Genomic DNA, 22,756 nt, shown 5'->3' on the forward strand with positions numbered 1-22,756 from the left:
GATGTCTTTTTTTATGGTTAGACTACAGTTATAGGTTTTTAATAAAAAGACTTCAGAGGCAAAGTGCCATTTTCATCACACCATGTCAAGGATACATATTATCAAAACGATTTATCACTGTTGATGTTGACCTTGGTTATCTGGCATAAGTGATGTTTGTCAGATTTCTCCACTATAAAGATTCTCTTTTTATTTATTTATTTTTTACTTTGTATAGTTCACATGGAAAGAAGAGAAATTATGCTCCTTTCATTGAGGGTAGAATATCTACATAAAACATTTCTAATTCTTCTACATGGGAGATTTGATTCATCTCACTTATTTATTTACTTACTTATTCAATCATCAATATATATATTATTATGGGCACATAGATATGTATTTTATACTTTAGATTATTACTTTATTTATTGCTCAAATTATTTGAGCTTTGGCCATTGGAAGCTCTTTTAGTGTATCCTTTGACTTACTTCTATCAATCAAGGTGTTTTGTTTTTGTGTTTTCTGAATTTTTTTTTTTATATTTTGGCAGTATTAGAGGTTCCAGACCTCTAGGTTCATCTTGTATATTTCCTGAATCAATACAAGAGGCAGGAGTCCTCCATAGAAACTCTTTTTTGGTTTGTTTAGTTGGGTTTTGTTTTTTGGTTTTTGTTTTTTCTTTTATCGTTGAAGAATGGTATGAGAAACCAAGATATGGGTACTAGGTATTCTCATTCCTACCAGGGTTTTGTTTCTAGGGCCAATCAACTGATGGAGCAAATAAATGTATGTGTCTATGATAGTTTATTTACCATATGTATAAATATTTCTATTTTTAACAGTATATATATACATATATATATTTTAACTAAACATGAGTTCCTACTGATATCTCCAACTCTAATTCATTAACATATGGATCATTTTAACCTTTTCCTCTTAATTATCTAGTAATTCTCACTCCAAATAGTGAGAAACCTAACTCCTACTGTCTGCCATTCAGTTACTCTGTTCAATCTCTGTATATATGTATAAAAATATCAGAATTGTTAGTCCATTCATCCATGGGAAACTGCTTTATTAACTAGAATGCAGGGCTTATGTGCACTTCTCTTGACTTTAGTTTTATAATTCCATTCATTTCCAAAGTTACTTAGGGCAACACTTTTTCCTCCTACCCTCTTCAGTGAGGTTGTTTCATACCTTTGAAATAGCAAATTATTTTGTTTTTTGTCTTTTTCCATCCTGGGATCCCTGGACTTCTTAAATGAGGTTTTTTAAATTTGCATACATTAACTTTCACATTTTGTGCTATAAAGTTCTATAGGTTTTGGCCAATGTGTAATATCATATATCCACCATTGCATTATCATACAAAATAGTTTTACTGTCCCCAAAATTCCTTTGTATTTCAACTATTTAATCCACTTCCAAACCTCTGGCAATCACTGATCTGTTTACTGTCTCTATGTTTTCCAATTTCCAAAATGTTATGTAACTGGAATCATATAGTATGGAGCTTACTCACATTGGTTCTTTCATGTAGCAATGTACTTTGAGGGTTCATATGTCTTATTGTGGCTAAATAGCTCATTTCTTTATATGGATGCACCATAGTTTGTTTATCCATTCACCTATTAAAGGACATCTTAGTTGTTTCTAAGTGATTTTGAATAAAACTGTTATAAACATTTGTGTGCAGGTTTTTATGTGGACATAAAGTTTCAATTCATTGGGATGAATACCTAGGAGCATGATTGCTGGTTTTTAGTGTAAGACTATGTGCAGATTTATGAGAAACTGCTGAACTGTCTTCTGAAGTTGGTGTACCATTTTGCATTTCCACCAGCAACAAATTAGAGTTATTTTGGTTCTGCATCCTTGCCAGCATACAGTATTATTAAGGTTTTGGGGTTTTAGCCATCTAATAGGTATGAAGTGCTATCTCGTTGCTATTTAAATTTCCAATTCCCTAATTACAAATGGTGTTGAGCATATTTTCATGTCTTTATTTGTTATGTGTTTATCCTCTTTGGTGGGCTGTCTGTTCAGACCATTTTGCCCATTTTGATTTGGTTTGTTTGTTTTATTACTGTTGAGTGTTAAGTGATTTTTGTTTTATTTGGATACAACACCTTTATCATGCATGTGTTTCACAAATATCTTCTCTCATTTTGTGGCTTGTATTTTCATTCTTTTTACAGTGTATTTTTCAGAACAGAAAATGGATCATCTTTTGGTTTTGTATCTGAAAACTCATCACCAAACCCATGGCCACCTAGATTTTCTATGTTCTCTATTAGAATTTTTATATTTTTCCATTTTCCATTTAGGCCTATGATCCATTTTGAATTCATTTTTATGACAGATATAAGGTTTCTTTCTTCCTTCCTTCCTTCCTTCCTTTCTTCCTTCCTTCCTTCCTTCCTTCTTTATATACATATGAGGTCTGATTGTTCAGCAACATTTATGGAAAAGATTTTCTTTCTTCATTGAATTGTCTTTGCCCAGTTGTCAAAGATCGGTTGACTGTATTTGTGTGGGTTTATTTCTGGGATCTCTGTTCTGTTTCATTTATCTATGTGTCCTTTTTTTTCACCAGTACCACCTTATCTTGTTAACTGCAGCTTTATAGTAAGTCATGAAGTCAGGCAGTGCGAGTCCTCCAGCTTTGTTCTATTTCTTCAGTATTGTGTTGACATTTCTGTGTCTTTATTTCCCATATAAACTTGAAAATAAGTTTGGAAATATGTATAAAATAGCTTGCCGAGATTTGATTGCAATCTCATTGAATATATAGGTTAATTTTGATAGAGCTGTCATCTTAACAATAATGCCTCCTCCAGTCCATGAATACTGAGTATAAAAATAATGCCTTTGTCTGTCTTTGGTTCATGCAGTGATGTATTACTAGTAATTTATGTTATAGTTTATATTTATATGGTTTGATTTTGGAACTGTTAATATGTAAATTTATGAAGGGTTTTTTTGGTATATGAGTTAATGAAGCAATTAATCCTTTTGTTTTTGCTTCATACTCTGATCTGTAAATTCCTATTTATCAAGTGCTAATTTTTATACCCCAGAGGTGTCTGTGTCTTCCTTTTTAACATTGTTTTAATACTATGGTTTTTATAATGTTTTTTATAGTTATGCCTTTGTTAAACTTTCTGATGGTTAGTGGGGCTGATACTCCATTGTTACTCTTTCATATCTAAAACATACTTGCCTAATTTTACGAAGTCCTGTTAGAATGTTAGAATCCTAAGGTGTTATTTTTTATGAGAGACCGAAAAATACTCTCTTTCTCCCCATTAGAATCCCTGACTCCTCCAATCAATCACAAATTCTATAACCATTATAAGATAGTAATCGCTAGGCTCAAGGGGAGGGGCGGGTAGGAGGGAGGATGAGAGAAGACTGAGTAGAAACTTATGAATTACTAGCCATATATTCTTATAGTCTCCCAAGTTAGAGGTTTGATTTTGAAGTGATATTCACAGAAAGAACAATATTATAGAAATGCTTTACAGGAAATGTAATTTTATTGTACGTTGTGAGCTCAGAAAATAAGCATTGAGATGCTTTGGTACATCAAAGTGACATTAGGTGAATGTCAGGTAGAAATTGGAATTGGATTGGTAGTTGTCCTTAAATATCAACATTTGATCTGTAAATCTAAGGAGACTTGATAGCAGCAGTTCTAAACTTGAAAGCTTAATGAAAGAACATGAATTTAAACAAACAAATGAACAACAACAAAACTGCTACTGGATCCAAAAGAAAAAAGTTTAATATTTTATGTTTTCCTCAATAAAATGGGAGAAATCCATACTTATATAAAGTAGAATCCAAATTCTCTACGGAAAGAATCCAATGAGATGAAAATAAAACAAAGCAGAACTAGATGAAAAGGGAAATGAAAGGGAATTACCCTAAAGGATTGCAGGGAAATAAAAAAGAAAGTAGGGCTTCCCTGGTGGCGCAGTGGTTGAGAGTCCGCCTGCCAATGCAGGGGACACGGGTTCGCGCCCCGGTCCGGGAAGATCCCAAATGCCGTGGAGCGGCTAGGCCCATGAGCCATGGCAGCTGAGCCTGCATGTCCGGAGCCTGTGCTCCGCAACGGGAGAGGCCACAACAGTGAGAGGCCCGCGTACCGCAAAAAAAAAAGAAAGTAGTAAAATTTGAATTTAAAACATTATAGATTAAAACTGATAAAGCCTAAATGAATCAGTGACATGGAGAACAAATTGGAAATACTCTTCCAGAACACAGAATAAAATGATGTAGTTATAAAAATATTAACTGAATTGTGTTTTTTGTGAGTACAAACAACTAAGAAACTATTTTCATTAATTTATTTCAATACATATGTCACATATGCACATAAATACATAGATATTCATATAGTTATTGTATTCTCTCCAGCATATCAAGGATAGCAAAGGCTGCAGACAAATATATGATATACTGCAATGATAAAAATATTTTTAAAATCTATGTTGCTATAATGGCTGTCCATTAGCCACAAGTGATCACTGTACACTTAAAATGTGGCTAGAGCAACTGGAAAACTAAACTTTTACTTTCATATAATTTTAGCTAAAATTAAATTTAAATAGCTACACATAGCTAGTAGCTACATTTTAGACAGCACAGAATAGATATTAATTAGGGGCATTGTAAACTTATTGATTAAATCATTTGATTTTCAAAAGATCATCTATCCAGGCTTTCTCTAATTACCTGCCTCCTATCAATTCTCTAATTTTTTGAGGAATATTTTGCATATAACATATGCACAAATCTAAAGTGTACAGCTAAATAATTTTTTTACATATGTCAAAATCCATATAAACACTACCCAGATCAAGATTTAGAATACTTTCATCATTTCAGAAGATTTCCTTGTTCCCCTTTTTAGTTAGTATCCCCTTTGAAGAGTAATCACTATCCTGACATTTAGCATTATATTTTGGCTTGTTTTGAAGTAATATAGATAAAGCAATAATTTGTAATTTTTTGTATCTAGCTTCTCTCTCTCACTGTGGTTGAGATGCATGCATTCTGTATGTAACAGTAGTATGGTGTTTTCTATTACTGTGTTGTGTTGAACTTTATAAATATTCATATATAATATGTTTTTTTACCATCTAGGGTGGGGACATTTGTTATGCTTACAGTATTAGACTATTACGAATAAAGCTGCGAGTACATTCTTCTACATGTTTTACATGTTCTGATAGATAGATCAATCTCCAAAACAAAAACTTTATTTGAATGTTAAAAGACCTATAAGAGAGTTTCCAAAGGGGTTTGTACCAATGTACATTCCTACTAAAAATGTAAAAAAGAACATATTTTAAATATCAAGTAACTGAGTTATAGAAAATTAAGTAATTTGACCAACATCGTAGCCAGTAAATGCCAGAGCTGGGATTTAAACGAGGAAGTGTAGAACTAGAGACTGTCCTCTTAACCACCAAATTATTCCACAAACTACTAAACAAACAAAAAATTACCAAACTGACACAAAAAGAAGCAGAAAATCTGACTTATCCTAATAGCAATAAAATAATTGAAGCAATATTTTTAAAAAAACACACAAATGAAATTCTAGTATTAGATTTCTTCTTTGGTTGGTGCTACAAATAATTAAGGGAATAGATATTTCTAATTTTATGCAAGTTTTTCTAGATAATTGGAAGAAAGAATACTCTTCAATCTGTATTGTTAGCCCAGTATAATTTTGATACATAATCCAAAAGGATATTATTTCAAGGACAATGGAGCCCAATCACACTCATGAATATACAAATGTATTATTCAATATATTAGAAACTGAAACTCCCAAATAAGGAAAATGATATCTCATGACCACATTTTATTTATATCAGGAATGCAAAATTCTTTAGACATTAGATAATTAAGTAATTCACCATATTAACTATTAAAAATATAAAGCTATATACTCATTTATAATCATCTCTATAGAGGTAGCAAAGGCATTTATAAAATCCAATATCCATTAGTGATTTTAAAAAGGCTTAAAAAGCAAGCAAACAGAAGGTAGTTTACATAACCTGATAATAATTACAAAAATTCCACAGTGAACATCTCACTTAATTGTCAAATATTGATATAATTCCTACTGAATTCAAGAATAAAGTAAGAATATTTTCTATTACAATTTCTATTTAACATTTTACTCAAGCTTCTAGCCAAAATAGTAAGACAAGAAAAAAATAAAGTTAAAAATGCTATAGCTGAATTACACTAATTTTTAGTGTATATATATATAATATAAAAGGATCTAAGGATATATATAATCTAAAAGGATCTAAGGATAAAAATTTAAATTAATAAAAGAGTCACAAACTTGCTGGAAAGAAAATAATATATGCATATATTTACATATATAATATACATCTTATTTCTATCAACTAGATACAAACAAAAAATAAATTAAAAGCACTATTTATAATAGCATCAAAATATGATATACCTATGAATAATTTTTATAATTATGCAAGACTTCCATGCAGAAAATTATAGAAGTTCCAACTCAATAGCAGCCCAGTAAATCTAGAAGGATAACAAAAAGCTGTATCAGCCATAACATATATAGAGACTTAATAAAATATGATAATTAACATAATGTAATAATGCTTTGATGTAGAAAAATTTTATTGAAAGACATAATAGTGCTAAAATTAAATGAGTTACTAAGCTATGAAAAGACGTGGAGGATCCTTAAATGCATATTACTAAGCAATAGAATCCAATCTGAAGAGGCTACGTAATATATAGAAGTGTACGATTCCAACTATATGACATTCTGGCAAAGTTATGGAGATAATAAAAAGATCAGTGTTTGCCAGAGATGGAGGAAGGGAAGATAAATAGGCAAAGCACAGAGGATTTTTTAGGGCAGTAAAAATAATCTGTATGTTATTATAATGACAACTGTATGTCGTTATACATTTGTGCAAACCCATAGAATATACAGCACTAAGAGTGAACCTTAAGATAAACTATGGACTTTGAGTGATTAGGATGTGTCAATGTAGGTTCATTCTTGGTAACAAATGTACCACTCTGGTAATTGATATTGATAATGGGGAAGGCTATGCCCGTGTGTAGGCAGAAAGTGTAAGGGGAATCTCTTTACCTTCCTCTCAATTTTGTTTTGAACCTAAAACTGTTCTAAAAAAATGAAATCTTTAAAAAATTAAATGTAAGAATTTTTAAATAAATGTTATCTTGTAATATACAACAAACAACTCCTTAAAAACAAAATTGTCCTAAAAATTAAAGAGTATTTTTTTTTAAAGACAATAATAATAATCAAGATAGTGTGGTAATGCTTTGGAGTAGATAAATAAAACAATAAGACAAAAGTGATCCAGAAAGATAAGCAAATATATATGGATGCTTGATATATGTCAAAGACATACATTTGCAAGTAATTAAAGAAAGGACTGACTTTTCAACAAATGTTGCTGACTATTGGATGACAGTTCTCTCTAGGTCTCTCATGTTTTTCTGCATGTCTTTTGAGCAGAGGCACCAACTGCCTTTGGTTTAGACTCTTTTCAAGGATTTTTGTATAACAAACAGACTTGAAAGTTAGCGATACTATCTCCACCACACCCTTATCCCCCAACAAAGAGCAAGTTTCTTTACTGTCCCGTATATTAAATGTAATGTCTTCTGGGGCTAAACCGAAGAATACTTGCTGCCCATTATAACAAAGATACGCTCTTTAAGCTCAGAGTGCTCTCCTGTAATGTACCCCACTGCATGTGTGGGTGTTATCTGGCCCTCTTCAAATTTCCTTTTGGGAAAGAGGAATTGGAAAACTTGTACACATGCTAATTCTCTGGCTACTGCTAATGCTGTGGTTAGACAACTATACTTTGTCTCTGACATAGAAGCCGTTTCTTTTGCTAACATCCATGAAACTGTGGTACGCTAACTTGTTGACTTGCAATTAAGAGAAAATTTCAGTTCATTTTCCATTTTTGTCACTGTCCTTATTGCATATCCATAAGGAAATTAAAATATTGGGAAAAATCAAGGAAGTGGCTAGCACAAAACTCAAGATTATAGTTTTCTCTGGGAGAGAAAAGCAAGGAAGATTTGATTAGAGAGAGGTACTCAGTGGAGTTTCTGGTATGTGGACAATATTCTGCTTCCTCACCTGGGTAGTAGTTAAATGGATGTTGAATTTATAATCTTTGTTTAAACTATGCATATGTGTTTTATGCACTTTTCTCTATGTTATAATAAAAATTGTTAAAATAATAAATTAGGTGCTCAGTGAGGGTAATATATTTAAGCATTTAGAACTTTGCATACAGTAAATACTAGATAAATTTTAAAAAGAAAGCAGCATGTGCATATTTTATGTTTATCACAATACTTAATTGTATAAAATGTAAAATAATAACCCTAGAAGAAAATAAAACCAAATGCTAATAATATTTATCTCTGGTATGAATACAGGCTTTCTTTTGCCTCATATCTTTATATTTAATTTTGTAATTTTTACAATAATTAGTATGTAAGCGGGATATAAAATTTTCTTTAAGTTAACAAAAACAAAACAAAAATCTAAAAATTTTCTCTATCACATGTATTACTCTATGGATAACCTGTAAAAAATATGCTGATATATGGAAACAATTACCCATTTATGAGAGATTAAGATAATAGGAATCATACAAAATTCTTCACACTAAAAGCATAAGGCAAGATTCAAGAACTGCAAGAGATAATTCAGTCTAAACGTCTAAATCAGAAACTCAGAAAGGACTAGATCAGACAGAGGGGTTTACCAGGACCCTATGTGAAGCAAAGTGTATGACTAGCATAGAATGCTCACAGCAGTCATTAAAATGTTCTTTCACTTGCTTTAGTAAAAATAATGATATATTAATAAAATAATAATAATTTTAATATGCAACAAAATATCATTTTATTGAGTATTTACTTCGAGAGAAGAACTATGCCAGCAATTCACATGCATCATCTCATTTAATTCTCTTGGCAACTCAGTGAAGACAACTCCTAGTCCCATTTTACTTATATGGAATAACTGAGATTAGAGGCTTTTAAAGTAACTAGTCTCAGGTCACACAGCTAGTATGTGAGGAATCATGACAGAAACTCAGGCTGTCTGAGTCTAGAACCAGAACTTATTCTAATACGAAATGAAATATGAAAACATTTTTCATTCATGAAAATATGAAGCCAAGAATACTGACATATTGTTTTAATCAAATGAAAGATATCCAGAATCTTTGGAATAATACAGTTTTCTGCCTTACCTGTTCTCAACCTCTGGGGCATGACTTCACTTTTTCTTTTATTTGTTAGTTTAGGAAGACAATAAAAATTAAGACTGTCCTTGGGAAATATTGCATGAAAATATATTGTAATAATAATATCTCCCAACGTTTGACTATTGATATATCGTACTTTTTAAAGTCAGACAGGTACATACAGAATCCTGTTGCTGCCTTAAAATCTTTGGTTGTGTTATAATAGCTCACTGATACTCAACTTCCTCATCTGCAAAATTTTCATAATAAAATTGCGAAAGTGGTTATACTAAAATGGGATAATTTAAATGAAAAAAAATGCCTAGTTTTATAAATAACTATTTTTTTTTCTGTTTGATAGAAGAGACAGGGTAAGAAAGTGAAGGGAAGAATCCTTCCCTTATGGAGGCCTCCCTACCTCCACAGATTTTCTACCCACAACATTCTCTAATCAATTCACCTCACAGTGAAAAACTATACCAAATTATTGGTGGCGAGGCTAGATTGTTTAATGTGAAAATCATAATGTGCAACAGTTATTTGTTAGTTACTGTACTCCAACTTGTGTGTTTTTTCCATACCACCAAGTAATCCCGATGACAGCTGGGTATCCTACAGTTCAAGTCATTTATGACACTGTCTATGTAATACTCTATCATTTGTTCCCACATGTTAAGGGTCCAGTCCTACAAAACTTCCCCCCACACCCTTCAGATATCAATCTCAAGTCCATGTTATCACCTGTGCTTCTGACCACCCTGCTATAGATTGGAGGTTCCTATGACCCCCTCCTTGGGCTGGATTAATTTGCTAGAATGGCTTACAGAACTCAGAGAAACATTTTACTTACTAGAGTACCTGTTTATTATAAAAGGATGTAACTCAGAGACAGCCAGATGAAAGAGAGGCATAGGGCAAGTTAGGTGGGAAGGGGTAAGGAGCTTCCATGCTCTCTGGGTGAAGCACTCTCCCCAGAACTCCATGTGTTCAAAAACCTAGAGTCTGTCTGAACCCAGTCCTTTGGTTGTATTTTTCTCTTCTTTTTTTTTTGAGCCTTCATTTCATAGGCATGATTGACTTAAACATTATCTTAGGAGATTCATTAAACTTCCAGTACCCTCTCCTCATTCAGATGGGACTGAAATTCCAACCCTCTAATCAAGTTGTTGGTTCCCTTAGCAGCCAGCAGCTGCCATCGTAAGGTGCAATTCAAAAGTCACCTTATTAACAAATACTTAGGCATGGTTGAAAGGAGCTTGTTGTGAATATCAAGACACCTTTATAGCAGTTACCACTTAGGAAATACCAAGAGTTTTAGGAGCTCTGTGCCAGGAAAGCAACACAGACCAAATATATATTTCTTATTATAAATTACATCACATATACATACTCATATATGCATGTAGATTGTGTGTGTGTATGTGTGTGTGTATTCTTTTTTTTAAAATTGGAGTATAGTTGTTTTAAAATGTTGTGTTACTTTCTGCTGTACAGCAAAGTGAATCAGTTATATCCACTCTTTTATTTTAGATTCTTTTCCCATATAGGTTATTACAGAGTACTGAGAAGAGTTCCCTGTGCTATTAGTTACCTATTTTTATATATTCTAGTGTGTATATGTCAATCCCAGTCTCCAAGTTTATCCCTACCCCTTACCCCCTGGTAACCATAAGTTTGTTTTCTATATCTGTGACTCTATTTCTGTTTTGTAAATAAGTTCATTTGTACCACTTTTTTAGATTCCACATATAAGCGATATTATGTCATATTTGTCTTTCTCTGCCTGACTTACTTCACTCAGTATGACAATCTCTAGGTCCATCCATGTTGCTGCAGATGACATTATTTTGTTCATTTTTTATGGCTGAGTAATATTCCATTGTATGTATGTACTGCATCTTCTTTATCCATTTGTCTGTTGATGAACATTTAGGTTGCTTCCATGTCCTGGCTATTGTAAATAGTGCTGCAGTGAACATTGAGGTGCATGTATCTTTTTGAATTATGTTTTTCTATGGATATATGCCCAGGAGTGGGATTACAGGATCATATGGTAGCTCTAATTTTAGTTTTTTAAGGAACCGCTATACTGTTCTCCAGAATGGTTGTACCAATTAATATTCCCACCAACAGTGTAGGAGGGTTCCCTTTTCTCCACATCCTCTCCAGCATTTATTGTTTGTAGATTTTTTGATGATGGCCATTCTGACTGTTGTGAGGTGATACCTCATTGTAATTTTGATATGCATTTCTCTAATAATTAGTGATGTTGAACATCTTTGTGTGTATTTCTTATCACTTATGTAAACTCTATGAGATTATTATGGAGAAAAATGTTAGCTCAAAATGTTAAGTTTAGGTGGCTGAAGACATGTTCCAAGAAAAAAAAAGTCTGCAATACTGAACAACAACAACAAAATCTGCCAAGGCAGTAGATCCAGAGGGTAAAGAGGAATGGTGGAGAGGTCCCCCAAAATGTAATGAATGGACAACAGGATCCTCATCCTGGTTGTAGATTTGTAAACCTGGGATGGAAAATATATCCTCCTGGCATTAACATTATATATGAAAGTAAACCCAAATGAGAATTAAAGATTTTGATCAATGAACTCCCTCGTAGAGCAGCTTTGGGGACAATAGTCATCTCTGAATTTCCCAAAGAATTCACTAACTTGGTTTACTGTCTACCTGTGAGGCCTATCAGATTGCTCAGGTTTATAAAATAATATGCAAGGTACTACACATTTTTTCCATGAAACAGAATTAAATATTTTATACTTTCTACTTCCTGAGCCATCTTCCATCTTTTTTTTAGTTATTGCCATGTGGATTTTGGTGATGTTTGTGAAGTGTGTGTATGTGTGTGTGCATGTGTGTGCTGTTTCTGTTTGTGTAAGATATAGGGAGTGATGGTGTTAGTGGGGAAATAAAGAAATTTGAGATGTATTTAACTTTTGTTTTCAGATCGACCCTAAGTAATATTGGGACAAAGCTGTCTTTACAAATAAAGTGATTCAGATTCTTAATTTGTCTTTGAAATTCAAATTCAACAAAATACTAAATACAGTTACAATAATTATTATATTTTTATATTGTATTATTAACATAATAAATAATTCAAAAATTAGTGATTCTAAAGCACCCCTTTTAATAACAGCTCAAAAACCTTAAACATGCTGAGTTATGTTTACTAAAGAGCTTAATAAACTGCTGCTGAAATCATAGGATATGGTAATCTCTATCATGGTTTAATGCACAGGAAACACCATAGGAGATAGGTTTATAAATGCTGATGTGAAGCATAAAATACTGATAAACAAATGACTAAATGAGTTATATTGAAACCATTTTGCAGAATGTTTTGAGATTTTTCATTAGAAATCAAGGACTGAGTAAAAACAAATGTAGAACACAAAAGTTTCATCATAAAACATCTTGGAATAAATATTGCTGACTTTGTTCATGCACCATTGCCCAGATGGTGAATAGAAACCTGCAGTCCTTGTCTATATTTTACTTTTCTGAAAATTTAAAACACCTGAAGGTAAGTATTTTGAATAAAAAATTGTGTGTTATGAGCATGAGATATTGTAAAGTAGTAAATAAGGCAACAGAGATTATAGTGGAATGAGGAAAATCCGGCAAAGAAAGAAAAATGCCACTCAGAAGACTGCACACTACTGATAAATTGAAAATGCTTCAATTTACAGAATTAAAAAATTGACTGTAAGTATGGTAATTGACATGTAGCTTGTAGGAAATGGTGAAACAACAGAAACTAGCATTAGCAGTTTGTTTCCAGTTTTTTAATACCAGGTTCTCTATAGTAAGTGGTCGGAAGGTTGTAAAGATTCAAAAAATGAAGGGGAAAGGGCTTATGGTTAATGGGGGAAAACTGTCCAGGTTACAATTATCTCAGAAACACTTTTCTTGCTCAAAGTTAGAAAGTTATACACAACCTAGGGGAAAAAAAAAACATAACAGTAATAACATTTTTGACTGTTAAGAACTGTGAAGCATCTGACCCTTAATTTTACTGGCTAGCTTACAAGGTACATCACCATTTTTTCATGAATGCTAGAAGATATGAGTCAGAGGCAAGAGAAAGTTTTCTGCTTACTGTATTAGTAGTAGCCAGAGTACCAATATTTTCTTGTGCCTATTCTCCAAGTCCCAATTCCCACAAGAAAACAAGGGTTATGTCTGCACACAGTGTGTTTGCATCACAGCTGAGGAATCCCAAGCTAAGGGGAACCCAAACTTTATAATGAGCTTTCAGCAAACCTGCTAACACTTTGCCCAGAGGGAGACATCTTTATTTTATGGACAGTAAATAAATCTTCGCTTTTATCAGGATGGAGACACTATATCAATATTCCAAGGCTGTTCACTCTCAAACATCCTTGAAAAGATAGTCTGGAAGAAAACAGTCAGTACCTCTGCTCACAGGACATGCAGAAACATGAGAGCTCCCTAGAGAATTATCTCCCAATACTAACATTTCACTATGTGTCTAGCACAGTTACACACATCTTTTTTTTTCCATTAACTGATTTTATCCTCAGAACAGCTTTGTGACATGGGAGCTCTCATTATCCTCATTTTCATGAAGAGGAAAATGAAGCACAGAGAGGTAAGTAATTATCAACTGGTATGTGGTTGTCTGGCTCAGAAGCCATACCTCAAACACTAAGCTATCTTGCAGTATGAATGTTTTTGGAAGAACTTTGGGTAAATCCATTCCCATATGTGTTTATGTGTGTGTGTGTGTGTGTGTGTGTGTGTATTATATTACATGAAATATTAAGAGAATACACTTCATGGGATAGTCACTTCTTCCACATTTTTGGTGTGGCAGATGTACACAACGAGAAAAAGAAAACGAAAACATCAGGATATCCATGTGCCCTAAAAAAACTGACCAATTATAAAATGCAGTATTGAAAATAACAAGAAAATATTGGGAATGTGGATTGAAACACAGAAAGAGTCGTGTAAATGAATAATATATAACCAGGAAGAAGAAAAGAAAATGGATGGAGACCAATTAAGTTCCCACTGTTTGCCAGTTCGTACTAAGGAAATTATAGGAGTTATTATAGAAAGACAATGTAGTATGGCAGTGTTTTTGTTATGGTTTAGTCTACATTTATATTCAAATTAAACGTTTAATTAGTTGCACCTCAATATTTATAGAATGACTTCCATATTCTAAACCATTTATTTTGCTATATTTTAATTTAACAAAAATTCACTTAGTTGCTAGTGCTAGCCAGTGTTCTAGGTGCTGGGGGGAAAGTGGTGAATAAGATAAAGTCTTTGCAATTGTTGAGCTTACATTTTAGTGGGGAAGACAGGCAATAAACAGAAAATCAGATATGGAATATAAATAATTAAAACACTATGAAGAAAAATATAGCAGGGTAATGGAAACAACAATGAGTAACTGGTATTTTAAATAGGGTGTTCACGTAAAGCTCATACAATAAAGTATTTCTTGGAAACAATCTAGATAAAATGTCTTTCTAAAGTACATAACTAATTAATTAGTTTAGTAGAAGTATGCAGAAGTACCTGTCTAGGTGGCCCATACAACCACTTCTACAACATGGTGTGTCATGTATTTTAGAAACAATGACAAAAATAAAGAGTAATCAGTGTGAAAATTAGTAGTCAAGATGGGGAATTATGGTTTTAACTAGAAATCATAATTTTTCCAGTTAGCTTGCCTTTTGTGATTGATTAATCTTCGGTTGCCTAATTTTGTTTTGTTCCAAGCCACAGATCCCACTCATGCGTCTTATGATTTGCCTTGTCATTACACATAAAGTCAACTCTTTATAGCTCTTCCTGTTGTGCATGGTCAGAAATGAATGTCTCTTTATCTATAATGTAGTCTGTGTGCTCTGGGAAATCTTGCTCCCCAACTGCCATACAATTTTCAGGAAGTTCTTAGCTTTTATTAAATGATCCAAAATAATAAATGTGGTGTATGGTGCCCAGGCGTGTGTATGTATATATATATATATATATATATATATATATATATATATATATATATATATATATAAATATACACACACACACACACACACACACACACACACATATATATATATTTACTTATTTACTTATTTATTTATCTCCCAGCAGCCGCCTTTGAGAGGGAATTTGAATTCACTTTCAGTTAGGTTCTCAAAATAGTTGAGATGACAGAAAGACATTAGGAGTCCTCAAAGGGCATTGTGGTAATTTTGACAGAGTAGGCCAGATTGATTAAGAGGGCTAAATTTAAGGGAACCAAAACAGGTATGGATTATCCTTGGACACAGCCACTATATAGAAGTGGTATGATTTATTTTTCAAATAACACCAATCATTCCTTAACATGATTATAGACTTGTTTGTTTATGTCTATTTATCCCTTAGGTCAAGAACTTTATTTTGTTTCTTACTGTTGTTCCGGTATCTAGCAAAACATGGTACAAAGTAGACATTCAATAAATATTTGCTGAATAAGTGAGTTAATTCTGTAAACTTTTGATATTCAGATATTTGAATCAATTTTTAAACATAATATTCTAATTAGTTCTCTAACTTTTCAAATGATGAGACAAAGGAAAATTGCAAAGCTGTAAAAACAAATGCTAGCCCACTTGTAACTATTTTCTTTGCTCAAATGGGCTAGAATTACAAAAGAAAGAAAGAGGTGGGGGAGGAAGGGAAGAAGGGGGAGGGGGTGGAAGAAGGAAAGAAGGAAGATAGAAAACACAACATAAAACAAAAAAATTAGCTCAGCAACAGAGGCATAAGCTTTAAAAACTAAGAAAAATTAAACAAAATCAAAATGAAATGATTGCTGTTACAATTTTGAAACTGGAAAATATATCACAAAATGACATTATGAAGTAATAGTTGAGAAAAAAGAGAAGATAGATAAACCACATTTTTTTTTCCTAATGCTGTTTGGTAGAATTACCTACTTTTCTCTATTACTCTCCTGGGTTCTTGTCAAAATCTGAAAAGTCAGGCACCATTACTTTAATGGACTAGATACAAAGGAGGCTGGTTATAATATTGACTTTGGAACCAAACAAAGTTGGTTTTGAATCCTGACTCTCACACTTTCTGGCTGGTTACCTTGAACAAGAAACTTACCTAAGCCTCAGATTTCATAGTATTAAAATAAGTATAGCAATAGCTAACTCAGAGTGTTGCTATGAATACTACTTGTAATAAATCATATAATGGTTAGCTGATGACTATCTCATTAGTGATCAATAGCTGGTGTTTATTATTGTTATAGGTAATGTTCTAGACAGATACATAAAGAGAATTGATTTTGGAATGAATAAGATGGTTCTTTTTCATTAGTGTTAGTAACGCTGAAAGACCTCTGGGGCCTATGGGAACAGTAGGTTAGGGAACATGAACACGTGAGTACCTCTGCCACCACTGTCCAGCCTTATTAACTTGACTGTATATTAGCATCAAATCCTGAGTTAAATCTAAGGGTTATCAAATGTGGGTGCAAGGGAAAGGTATTAACATGCTCTGTGCACTTACTATGTATCAAGTACCATTCAAGCGACATGACAAGTATATCTCATTTAATTTATTTCTCATACTGATACATTTGCCCTGTTTTTCATAGGGAAAAGAATATGACTCGGAGCAATAAATTAACTTGTCCAAGATCATGCATATAGTTAATGGAGAATTTGGGGTTTGAAACTAGAGCCATCTAGCTCAAAACTGCATTCTCTTCATACTCTGACATGCTGACTTATCTATGCCTTGGATTCACTGGATTTTGCTCTAATTCTGAAACATCTGTCTCAGGGATGAGAAATCAACTGAATCAAACTGATTGTTTGATACCCAGAAAGCAGCAAAATATATACGGTGAAATGCAGATTTGGTCCAAATTCCCGAAGTATTTGTCTTTTTACCCAAGTATATTTGTTTATTTTTAATGTTTTATTTTAAGAGCATGTATTTATTTTCATAGTAATGCATTATAATATTTCCTCTATAGAGGAACTACAAAGAGTCATTGTATTCTGCAAGCTAAGGTGGCTGTCTACCAGCATTGTCTAGTGGACCTGGAATACTATGGTACCCCAAAGCCAGAGAATCATCCTTGCAGGGTTTTAAAAATGGTTATGGACTCAAAACAATGGCCTTTCACACCCACCCTTTCAAAATAATACACATTTTATTACTGTGCATAACTGTAACAATCTAGGCAGCTTAAGGATATGATGAATTTCTTAATTATATATTGGAGTATCTCACAGAACTCAAGCACAGGAATGAAACCAGCCCTCAACCAGAGGGACTCAATTAGAATACGGAAAGTACTCCAGAATCCACTCTCTTTTACCTCTGCTTCTGTGGTATTGTGGAATAAACAGTTTTCGCTGTTTCTCTGTTCACTTTGTGAGATATGGCCGTATAATGTACATAGTGTATATGTTACATTTTGGAACGTATAAACCTCTAGCTGCTCACTCACTGTCTCTGAATCCTAATTCCAAATTATAGGAAAGGAGAATCTGAATATTCAACCTTAGCCATGGGCCTGAGGTAATGTACAAAAAAGCATGTAGACTCATTCTTGTGGGATGAGGAATGCTCTCGTGGAAGGGAGGTGACTTCTATAGAAAGCAGCTATCTAACTTCTCTACAACATGTGTGTATATCAAATATTTTACTTGTAATTTCAGACACCTCACTACCTATTCATAGATTTGGATTAAAAGATCATAAAAACCTTCTCCCAGTTGTAGCTATTCCCGCCCCCAGTGGATGTGTGTGTATATATGTGTGTGCATATTAATGGTGCAGAAATTGTTTTGCCTCATTTTACAAAAGTGGAGTATGTTGTTTTAAACAGCAGCTGGATCATTTTCTGTATGTAAACATAGAGTCATTTTACTGACGTAAAGAAAACTTGGGCTAGACAAGGGAAAGGAAAGGCAAAGAGTATGTCCAGGAAGATATATTGTGTGTAATCACTTGAGCTTTCCTGGCAGATGGAGGCTCAGTAAACAAAAATGCTGTAATAATATTTGCACCCTGTGCAATTCCACACTAGTTCCATCTTGCCTTTGCCTTTGCTGCAGTCAGCACATATCTGCCTTTGCAATGTGAAGTCAGAGGTGCCAGCTGTAGTGAAAGGGAGACGGTGTTATAGATGTCTCTCTATTAAGAACCAAGTAATGACATCTACACTTTTATGTATGCTTGCTGACAGGCATTTATGATAATGAATTGTAAGGTTTGCTGACCCTGGTTTGACTTGATCTGTTTATTTCTGATTTATCCATTCACATTAGAATGCTTGTTTATGGATGCAAGTATTATTATTAAAGAGAATGCTAAAATATATCTTTTAAAATAATGTCCTAGCAAATGCTAAATATTAAGTCGATAAGCGTTTATTTTCCTGTATATGATTCTGTGAGCCTTAAAATCTAAATACTAACTTAGCAAAAAGCAAACATTTTTCATGTGAATAACCAACACATCACACTTTTTAATAGTATGCCTATCATTATAGAATATTAAGTTTATGGGGGGGATGCTCTTAATTTATTCAAGTGATAATTTTACTCATCCATAGATTCATATTTAAGGTTTATGTATATGTAGCTACACATATATAGTTTATAGCTTTATAAACAAAAATGAGATTTCTAATTTCTTTTTCTTAGTTCTAAAGAAATATATGTATATATATTAAATATATTCAGCAAAAGATTTTAATGAGGATTTATATAATTTATGGTAGGAATTAAGAACAATGTAATGTTAGGGTTTAGGCTTTCATTCTTAGCTATATTTCTTCCTATAAGATGCTTAAATTCCATTGTATCAGCTTCCCAACTAAAATGGCAAATAGAGATTTGTGAAAACCTAAAGTGTTGTCATATAGCTGAAAAAAATTAATATATATTTTGTGTAATTACTAGCATTAATAATGATTATAAGGATAATGTAAAATTAAAGATAGTATTAACTAATAACTAGTGGTTTAAAAAAAATTTTATTGGAGTATAGTTGCTTTACAATGTTGTGTTAGTTTCTACCATACAGCAAAGTGAATCAGCTATACATATAAATATATCCCCTCTTTTTTTGGATTTCTTTCCCATTTAGGTCACCACAGAGCATTGAGTAGAGTTCCCTGTGATATACAGTAGGTTCTCATTACTTATCTATTTTATACATAGTATCAATAATGTATATATGTCAATCCCCATCTCCCAATATGTGTGTCTGGCCACTGTTCCCCCTTGGTATCCACACATTTGTTCTCTACATCTGTGTCTCTATCCCTACTTTACAGATAAAATCATCTATACCATTTTTCTAGATTCCACATGTATGGGTTAATATTTGATATTTGTTTTTCTCTTTCTGACTTACTTCACTCTGTATGACAATCTCTAGGTCCATCCATGTCTCTACAGATGACCCAATTTCGTTCCTTTTTATGGCTGAGTAATATTCCATTGTATATATGTAGCACATCTTATTTACCCACTCCTCTGCTGATGGACATTAGGTTGCTTCCATGTCCTGGCTATTGTAAATAGTGCTGCAATGAACATTGCGGTGCATGTGTCTCTTTGAATTATAGTTTTCTCAGGATATATGCCTAGTAGTGGGATTGCTGGGTCATATGTTAATTCTATTTTTAGTTTTTTAAGGAACCTCCATACTGTTCTCCATAGTGGTTGTATCAATTTATATTCCCACCAACAGTCCAAGAGAGTTCCCTTTTCTCCACACCTTCAGCATTTATTGTTTGTAGATTTGTTGATAATGGCCATTCTGACTGGTGTGAGGTGATACCTCACTGTAAATTTGATGTCCGTTTCCCTAATAATTAATGATGTTGAACACATTTTCATGTGCCTCTTGGCCATCTGTATGTCTCCTTTGGAGAAATGTCTATTTAGATCTGCCCATTTTTTGACTGGGTTATTTGTGTTTTTAATACTGAGCTGCATGAGCTGTTTATATATTTTGGAGATCAATCCTTTGTCAATTGCTTCATTTGCAAATATTTTTTTTTCCCATTCAGAGGGTTGTCTTTTCATCTTGTTTATGGTTTCCTTTGCTGTGCAAAAGCTTTTAAGTTTAATTAGGTCCTATTTGTTTCTTTTTGTTTTTATTTTCATTACTCTAAGGGATGGGTCAACAAAGATCTTTCTGTGATTTATGCCAAAGAATGTTATGCCTAATTTTTCCTCTAAGAGTTTTAGAGTGTCTGGCCTTACATTTAGGTCTTTAATCCATTTTGAGTTTATTTTTGTGTATGGTGTTAGGGAGTGTTCTAATTTCATTCTTTTACATATGGCTGTCCAGTTTTTGCAGCACCACTTATTGAAGAGGCTGTCTTTTCTCCATTGTATATTATTGCCTCATTTGTCATAGATTAAGTGACCATAGGTGCATGAATTTGTCTCTGGGCTTTCTATCCTGTTCCATTGATCTATATTTCTGTTTTTGTGCCAGTACCATACTACCTTGATTATTGTAGCTTTGTAGTACAGTCTGAAGTCAAGGGAGCCTGATTCCTCCAGCTCATTTTTTCTTTCTCAAGATTGTTTTGGCTCTTCAGGATCCTTTTTGTTTCCATATACATTGTAAACTTTTTGTTCTAGTTCTGTGAAAAATGCCATTGGTAATTTGATAGGGATTGCGCTGAATTTGTAGATTGCTTTGGATAGTATATTTAATAACTAATGATAAGTTAATAGTACTACAGTAATAAACTATACAAGAAAGAGATGATGAATTCTAAAAAAAAAGGTGATACTATTTCAGTAAATATAGTCATTTCTAAATACATCTCATTGCTCACCTCCCATCACCAAATTAAACTGATTATTATACTGATGCAATGAATATGGCTAGAATATGAAATAAGAACATTTGTCTTTTGTTAATAGCAATTCTTGTAAGTTAAATAAACAAGCAAGAAAAGGAAGAAAATCACCTTGAGAACACAGTATATTTATCCTAAAGACTTAATAAAATTAACTTAGAGGGACAATACCAAGAAATTAATTTTGTCTTTTGTAAACTTAGAGATTTCTGAAAAAAAATATTTTAAACTATACATAAGAAAATACTATTTTAAAATTTATTTTTACACCTGGAAGAGATTTAAAAGTCATCTAAAAAAATCTGTTTTATAAAACATTTGGAAGAATAAAGAGAAAAGAGAACGTCATATTCTAAAGGAAAGATAAAAATGAACTCTCCCTGATTCTTCTTCTTTTTCTTCTTTAATCAAAGAGATACAGGCAACAACATGAACTGGGAATTAGAAAGACCTTATGAAGATGGAGAAAGTGCACACAACAATGAAGACCCAACACAGCCAAAAATAAATTATTTTTTTTAAAAAAAGAAATGGAGATAAGTGATTTACCTGATAAAGAGTTCAAAACAATGGTTATAAAGAATGTTCCCTGTGATCAGGAGAACAATGCTTGAACAAAGTGAGAATTTTAACAAAGAGATAGAAAATATAAGTAACAATTAGATCATAGAGCTGAAGAATCCAGTAACTGAACTGAAAAATTCAATATAGGTGTTCAAGGAGACTAATTGAAGTGGAAGGAAGGATCAGTGAACTCAAAGACAGGGTGGTGGCATTCATCCATCAGAGGAGCAGAAAGAAAAAAAAAATGAAAAAGAGTGAAAGTAGCCTAAGGGTAAATATTAACAGAACTGAAAGGAGAAATAGATAACAATAAATAATAGTAAAGAAGTTCAATAATCCACTTTTAACAATGGATATATCATCCAAAAAGAAAATCAATAAGGCAATATTGGATTTAAATTGCATGTTAGACCAGATGGACATAACAGGCATTTACAGAACATTTCATCCAACAGCAGCACAGTACACATTCTTCTCAATCACACATGGAACATTCTCCACTATAGAACATATGATATGTCACAAAACAGATCTTAATAAATTTAAGAATATTAGAATTATATTAAGCATCTTTTCTGTTCACAATGATATGGAACTAGAAATTAGTGATAAGACAAAAACTGGAAAATTCACAAATATATGTAGGCAAGAAAACACATACTGAACATAGTACTGAACAAATACTGGGTCAAAGAAGCAATCAAAAGAGAAATTAAAAAAAAAAAAAAAACTCAAGACATGAAAATAGAAACACAACATACCAAAACTTATGAGATACAGAAAAAAGCAGTTCTCAAAAAGGAGTTCATAGGAATAAATGCCTTAATTAAGGGAAAGAAAACAAAAAACAACAACAACAACAACAAAAAAAAAAACAGAAGGATCTCAAATAAACAACCTAACTTGACACCTAAAGGAATTGGAAAAAGAACAAAGCCCAAATTTAGTAATAAGAAGGAAATGTCAAAGATCAGAGTGGAAA

General features: G+C 32.8%; 1 long non-coding RNA gene across 1 annotated transcript in view; it reads left to right on the forward strand.

Annotated features, from left to right (window-relative positions):
• LOC137218872 (uncharacterized) overlaps positions 1–22,457 on the forward strand; it is a 47,416-nt gene extending 24,959 nt beyond the window's left edge. Inside the window, exons 3-5 of the long non-coding RNA XR_010940904.1 lie at positions 13,874–13,941; positions 19,473–19,512; positions 21,624–22,457. This is a non-coding gene — a long non-coding RNA (uncharacterized lncRNA). The remainder of the gene's footprint in view (positions 1–13,873; positions 13,942–19,472; positions 19,513–21,623) is intronic.
• Positions 22,458–22,756: the final 299 nt, after the last annotated feature.

Source organism: Pseudorca crassidens, chromosome 2 (assembly GCF_039906515.1).
Source record: "Pseudorca crassidens isolate mPseCra1 chromosome 2, mPseCra1.hap1, whole genome shotgun sequence".
Lineage (NCBI taxonomy): Eukaryota > Metazoa > Chordata > Mammalia > Artiodactyla > Delphinidae > Pseudorca > Pseudorca crassidens.